The 7,304-nt window shown below is 42.2% G+C and overlaps 1 long non-coding RNA gene across 1 annotated transcript; it reads left to right on the top strand.

The window, feature by feature from the left end:
• Nucleotides 1-1,808: 1,808 nt before the first annotated feature.
• Nucleotides 1,809-4,233, top strand: LOC121074934. Its single transcript, XR_005822628.1, has 3 exons — nucleotides 1,809-2,303; nucleotides 2,842-3,091; nucleotides 3,584-4,233. It is a non-coding gene; the product is annotated as an uncharacterized LOC121074934 (long non-coding RNA).
• The last annotated feature ends 3,071 nt before the right edge of the window (nucleotides 4,234-7,304 follow it).

Below are 7,304 nucleotides of genomic sequence, written 5' to 3'. Positions count from 1 at the left end.
AGACCCTTTCCTCTTCTCAAGCCACAACCACAGCCCTGCATTGGTGATATCTCTGGGAAATATAACATTAGAGTTGCAATCAATATTTCAAGGTGGTGGCTTTTTGTGCAAGGGACAAGGACAGCTGGTAGCAACCTTCCAAGTATGTGGTGGTGGTTGTAGGCTTTTCTTCTAAAGGTTCCAGGTAGACAAAGAACATGGCAAATGCATCTGTGAGCTCCAGCTTACAGAAACCACTTCTCTGACTTCATGGGAAAGCTTTTATTCCTTTTGAATGGTGATCCAGTTTGTTGTTGTTGTTTTGGAAAGCACCTGTTTTGAACTTTGTCATCTAATGAGCCGAAAGTCACTAGAATTTCCTTCTGTTTCCCTCTGCTTGGGAAAAGACTTCTGTACTGAGACCTTGGAGGATAAAGCTCTTCTAGCTTGAGACAAAGGTCCTCCAAATGAGAATTACGGAGTTATGGTTTGCGATTTAATTATCTTTCATGCATTCACACCCAGATGGGTAGATTTTTGGAAAGAAAGAATATTAATCAATGTGAATAAACTACTTTATTTTTTAGATAACTAAACCAGCAGTTTCATTTCCCACTGTTAATATTTCTGTCAGTCAGGTCAAGGATAATGAACTAAAATTCAAGGAAGGCTCACCCAAACCTTGACTTTTCTTATTAAAAATGTTCCCATTCATAAAACCTACGTTTGCAAATGCAAAATCAACAGTTAAATGTTTGCCTTATCTACGTCTGTGTCTCTCCAAGGAGAGAGAGATGATCTTTATCCAGTTTTCACTTATAATATTCTGCTGAAGTTTTGGAAGGAAAAACATGTCTTCTAAACTTTGTTGCTTGTATTATTATTACCTGTGGGTAAACGTATTATTTGCTGTTAATAGAACCAGTGTTTTCATTCTGCTGTAAGAACTCTTTTCCATGTATCTCTACATTCATGGTTTAGATTAGCTTCTTTTCCCTCGATTTTTGTAAGGCATTTTTTTTTTCCTTCTAATGAAAAAAAAAAATAAAGCCATAAATGTACCCTATATGGGAACATGGCCTCTGGAATAAAAGAAAATGAAGAAAGTACATATTATGGAAAGTACTGGAGTTATATGACCAGAAAAGGGCAATGTACTTTAGTAGGACCCAGGTTACATATTTTAAGAAACTGCTTCCAGCAGACAAAATAACTGCTAAAAGCAGGTGTTTATTCCAAAAGCTGCAGCAATGTTTTTCTGTCATGTCGCATTAAATCACTCAGGCTGCATCATGTTATGTTGCACCACATCATGTTAATACATACAGGGGAGAAGCCAAAGTGGAGTAACATGATGTGACAGACAACATTTAGCAAAAATATTCACTTATTTGACTCAGATACTTGCTATCAGTTTGAATCAGGGAGCATGGTCCCAAATGAAGCTGACAGATGGAGGTGAACTCACCAAGGAACTCATCTGGTGTAAAGTTTCTTGTCGTGTACCTGGTGCTCGTCCTGCTGATGGTTCCTGCTATCCTCAGCTCCTCTTTCTCAGCATTTCCTTCCCTGCTCTAAGTAGTTTGACTGGCTGGTTACCGTTTATTTCGACATAACTCATGACTTCCCCATGAGGGACTAATCACGTACTGGTGTACTTAACAAGCCCTGTTAAATGACAGCTGATGGAATTGCCGTAAATAGTAATTTTTATATGAGTGAAATTTTGAACTACACAAAAAAGAGTGCCTGGGCACTGCGTATTTATGTATACTGAGGGACTATTTCAGGTAACAAGAAGCTTATTCCTGAAGGCACCTGTATTTTATAGTGTGGCAAAGTCTTTTTGACAGACTTAAAAATATTGAGACTCCTTTATTACTCTTGGAGGAACTATTTCGTGGCAATACTTCTAAAAAAGATTTAACAAAGAAGTGTATGTTCATGTAAGTAAATCAAATAATCGAGTATAACCCAGGCAGCTGTGGTGCAGGCCGTGCCATACAAGGATTTTTATAAGCATTGATCCTGACCTAGATGATGACTTCCAACCCACAAGACACCTCTTGGACAGCTACGGAACCATGACGTGTTCTGGTACAATCTGTCCTAGCAGGAATTAGGATGAGAGAACCTCATGCCAAGTATCAAAGAGGGCTTCAGCAGTGCTGGTGAAGGTAGCTCTATGGCATAGGGCCAGACAGTTGAAGTGTGAAAAAATTTGCATGTGGACTTGAAGACTTTCCTTTTCCTAGAGGTGGAGCCAAGGAGATAGACCAAGCTGCCAAGTGTTTTCTGCATCTCACCAATATGGACCTGCAGTGGTAAGTGCACAGATGCAACTCGAAAAGAACAAGATACCAATGCTTTGCAGCATCCTGGAAAGAAAGCAATATATGTCAAAATCTAAGTGTGCATCATGGCAGTAATGCACAGGATCCATGGTTCTGTGCTTTCCCCACCCTTTGCAGACAGAATTAATAACTCTAGCAATAGTGCTGGTGATTAGATGGTGCACTAAAGAAATATGTGTGCCCATTCATGGCTGAAGTGTGATTACCCCCCTGCATGTTCACCCAGCTATAAGCAGAGCCCAATAGAAGCAGAGAAAAAAAAATGCAAAAGAAGAAGCAAAAAGGAACAGTGACTGACAGTAGGTTTACTCTGGTCTGTGCCACCTTAGCTAATACTGTCAGGATGTGTTGTATTCGAGGGATTCGTTTGGTGTTGCTCACAGGAAATCTGGGAAGCAGGGCTGTTTGGCACGAGACCCCACACCGCTCGGTGCCTGCCCTGCCAATGTTGGCTGTGTAAGCAGCCGGTCCTGCTGTACCATTTGCTGACATTGTTCCCTCTCCTCAGGAAACCTCGGGAACCTTTCTGCCTCGGGCGGTCTCCTGAAGATGTGCGATGGGCTCGGACTGTGCATCAGCAACCAGCAGTTCGTGCTGCCTCGGCCCCACTCTGAGCACAAGCTGGTGCCTGCACCGGGGGCAGCACAGGAGCATCGGGGGCAAAGCGCCAGCACCTCTGGGCTCCCCAAAATGCAAGGGACAGGAGGCTTCTCCCAGCAGCACAGGAGGACTGAGATGAATGATGCCTCATCCGAAGGGTAGGTAACTGCTCTGGGTAAAACAAAACAAAAGCTTGTACTGGGACATGAGAAGATCCCAGGAGGCTACCTGAGCCTCAGTGTCCCCCATCCAGAACACAACCCTACAGAGTGTGCATTTGGGCTGTGCTCTGCAGCATTTGCATGTCCCTCTTGTACTCGGCCTGGGTTTGATCCTTTACCAGCCATTTACTGATGTGCTATAACATGTGTCGAAGCCACACCACCTCTCCAGTGGCTTTTAAGAAAAGGTTTCTGCCTATCTGCATCTGCAGAGGCACCATACCTTGTGCTCACTTTGAGAGCATAGTCCTGTGTGCGAAGGTGTTCTGTGAAAAGGCATACATACATGGAGCAAGTGTGCTGTTCTCTTCTCACCTCGTGGAAAAAAAAATAAATAAATAAATAAATAATACTAGATATTGCTTAAAAGTTGTTAAGAGGCTTACTTAATTTTTTGAAGCTTTTTTTTTTTTTTTTTTTCTAAATTAGGAATAAGATATAATTGAGCATGTCATTCTGAAGCAGCAAATAACACTTTGGAGAGAATTGAAGGAAACACGTTTCTTTGATTAAAATATTTTTCTCATTAACAGGATGTTCAAAATAAAGCAAAAATATTTGATGCACAGAGCCTGTGGCAGTACCGAGTTAACGCTGGCGTGCTCCCGCATTTTACCTCATGTTTACTAATCAATCAGAAAAGACTCTTGCCGGCAAGAAAGGTCACATCTTCCATCACAAAACAGAAACTTTTTGACAACAAACAATTGGAATTTCACCATTCTGTTTAATATAGATTCTAGCACAGAGAGTTAAAGCCCCAGACGGTGGGAAGGGGGGTGTGGGATTCGGTAAACATGTAGAGCTGTGCTCTCCAAATGTTCACTGCTCCATACTGTGCGTATGGAGACTGCCTCACTAGCATCGGTATATGACGCTGTTGTTTGAGTCCCAGAATCATTTAGGTTTGAAAAGACCTCTAAGATCAAGTCCGACTATCAATCTAGCACTGCCAAGTGGTGTCTCAGTTCAAATTATTTGGAGGAGAGGCCAATCCAGGTGGTGTTTGGGTAGGTACAGGTGTACATTTCTGACTCAGATGGTAATGGTCTCGGCTGTGATGCTGCAGGAAGAGCTGGCCTATGGACCGTGTGAGTGACAGACACCCAGAGAGTGTTGGGCAGTACTCCTCCTTCAAGTACTCTTAGTTTTATCTCAGGATAGAAACAAATCTTCTGGGTCTCTACCATGACCTTCAAGTTTCTGTTCTTTTTTGTTCTTCAAAATTTTTTACTGAGCTATATCTTGATAAAGTGAATTTTCTTATCCACTGGAAAAAAAAAAAAGAAAAAAAAAAAAAGAAAAAAAAAGAAAAAAAAAGAAAAAAAAAAGAAAAAAAAAGAAAAAAAAAGAAAAAAAAAAAAAGCAGCTCTGTTGCTCAGATAGAAGATACGGCCTGATTGTTTCACAAGCAAAACAATGCACATATTAAAAGCTCTTGAAAGAGCTGGCGTGGAATCAGAGAGGTGATTATGAAATGTCACTGATTCTGCCATTTTTCCTTCCCCTCCGATTGCTGCCCAGGCATCAGCCACCTCCAAGGAGTCTGCCGGGTGGTGACAATAGCAGGATGCAGTCCCACACCCAGCCGGGATTTACACCCTTGGTCTCCTGGAGAAATCATTGGTATGAAAAGATGCACACGTTGCCGGCAGCTATAGCACATATTGCATGGCATGACACACACATAAGTGAGATTAATATGAGTTCTGGGCATCATTAGCTCAATTAAAACTGTGATTTTTTAGTTCAGACCTACAGGCCATTGCAGAGAAGAGTAATCATAAGGCAGAAATGAGTTCCCTAGTTAAAAATTAATTCCCTAGACTAAAAATATAATCAAACGATGTCTACAGTATTTTATGAAGAGCTGAGAGGATAATAAAATTTAAAGCAGTGCAACATTTGCATTTTGTTCATTTCTATCCATATTTTTCCATAGACTGCTTTTCTCTGTGCCTGTTAATCATATGCACTGCTACAGCCCTGGCATTTTAAGATCACTCTTCACATCAAGATTGAAAGGAAACTAATTACAATCACATTTCAGGGTGGTTGTTTAAAGCTGGTATAGCACTGACTACAGCACAGGAGCCTTGACCTTTATTTGTAAGCATGGAAATAAGGTAAAGATGAAAGATTGCTTTTCCTCCACCTCATGTGCAGGGATCAGGAGGCCCTGTGGAGAAGCAGAGAGGTGGGAAGTCCCCATACAATTTCTCTCCTCGCCTCCTCTCCTGTGCTGGCAGCAGAGGCCAGTAGTGCTATGCAGAAGCTGTGCTCCGCTGCAGCGAGAGGTGAAGGAAAGCACCACGTATTTTGCAGCTCCCTCGGGCTGCCGAAGGAACAAGCAGTGAATTAGCAGACCTCCTCAAATGCCCCCCTCGTTCGGATCCCAGCCCTACTCCTTTTAGTTTATCGGTCAATGACAAATCCTTTCCTGGGGCTGGGCACAGGCACGAGACCATCAACCCAGTGCTGCATGCCGTGCTCATGCGATTATCAAGGTACCAATGTGCATGGGCTACCCATGAGCAAGAGCTGCAGACAGTACTATCTTTTCTGCTGCTCACGTTATGGCTTAGTAGCAATAATAGGATCTGCACGGATGCGTCAGTGGAAGAATAAGGACCCCTAACCTGAGGAAATACAGGTAATCCGAGTGTTGTCTCTAATTTCATTAAAAGCAATTGCATCTAGAGCATGCTGAATGGCAAATGTACCCACTAGGTTTAACCTTTCTCTGTGTCTTCACATTTTCAAAACTTTAATTTTAATATATTTATACTTAAAATAAACCAAGAGGTAGTTCCAAAAACGGGTTCAAGCCCAGGACCTACTGGTGCTTGCTCTAAATACTCTTTTCAGTATCATTACCCAGCGATCGAAGGCTTACCATGGTATGCAATGACCCTCAAGGGATCTTCTGGGCTCCTGTCCTCCCCACGTTATCACAGCTCTTCACCGAAACACGGTCATTGAGGATAGACCAGCACGGAGCTGAAGCGATGCCATGTGTCAACCCCCTGCTCTCCGGGCACTGATCGTACTCACGTCTTGTATGAGGTGCTGCCCTCACCCTGCACAGTCACTTCATTTGCCAGTCTCCACTGGCTGGCAGAAATCACTGCGGGAGCCCCAGGGTCCAGTGGGTTTGATGGTAACATCTGCCAGGTCATTAGCATCTGCTGGTTGGAAAAGCTCTGGCTGGGGTTTTTAGCAATGAAAAGAGGGAAACCCATTTCACACCAGCCCATCACCTCACACCCTCCGCCAGGCACAGGGTGGCTGATCCAGTAGGCAAAGGACCATGCTGGTCCAGTCCATGCTGGGGATGCAGACCTGGGCGATGGAGCTGCTGGGGACCTGGTTGCAGCTTCAGCCAAGAGGCGAAGACGGTTTCACAGCTCTTCTGTGGTGTGTTCTGCGCTGGTCGGCGTTCTCTAACCAGAAATTTAATCATGCAAATGTTTACAGAAACTGGATCAAAAAAATAAAGACTAGTGAAAGCTGCTGCAGTGAACTTCTAATTACAAATCCACAAAGTGTTTATGAATAAATTTATCTATTATTTGTCTAGCTCTAGCACTGCATATACTTTGCCTTGTACTATTACAGGCTGAAGGAAACAATATGCGGCATGAAAATGAAAACAATTTGACTTAATTATTTACACCATTACCACCCTTTTGAATTAGGCCCTCCATTTCTTTGGTATTTTGTAAAACTTAACTGGTAATTATGCTTGTTTAATTCATTTTATTTATCTACTACTACAATAAGATCAAAACAAAACAAAACCAAACAAAAAAAAACTACCAGAATGCAAAGTGCTAGCTACGTTCCCAAACTGTAAATGATGCTTTTAAGCTATTATAACAAAAACGTAGTATTTTCTACCATTTCATTTAAAGTGTGTCTGGATATGCTCCAACACTATTTAAGTGTAAACAGGAAAAGCCTTGGAGGACAAGTAATCATACTTAAATGACACAAAGATCATCAAAATAATGTTCCAAAAACATGGCAAAATTAGACATTGCAAGACGGTTTTCTTCTTTGAAGTGTTTCACCAGATGGTGAAGAGTGCTGAAATAGTAGATCTGAGAGAGAAGGAAAAACATTTCAACAGCTTTCTCATGCTAGCACT

The sequence above is a fragment of the Cygnus olor genome, chromosome 9 (genome assembly GCF_009769625.2).
Source record: "Cygnus olor isolate bCygOlo1 chromosome 9, bCygOlo1.pri.v2, whole genome shotgun sequence".
NCBI classification, from domain to species: Eukaryota; Metazoa; Chordata; class Aves; order Anseriformes; family Anatidae; genus Cygnus; species Cygnus olor.
Note: the sequence above shows the minus strand (reverse complement) of the source record. Positions and strands in the feature narration are given on the sequence as shown.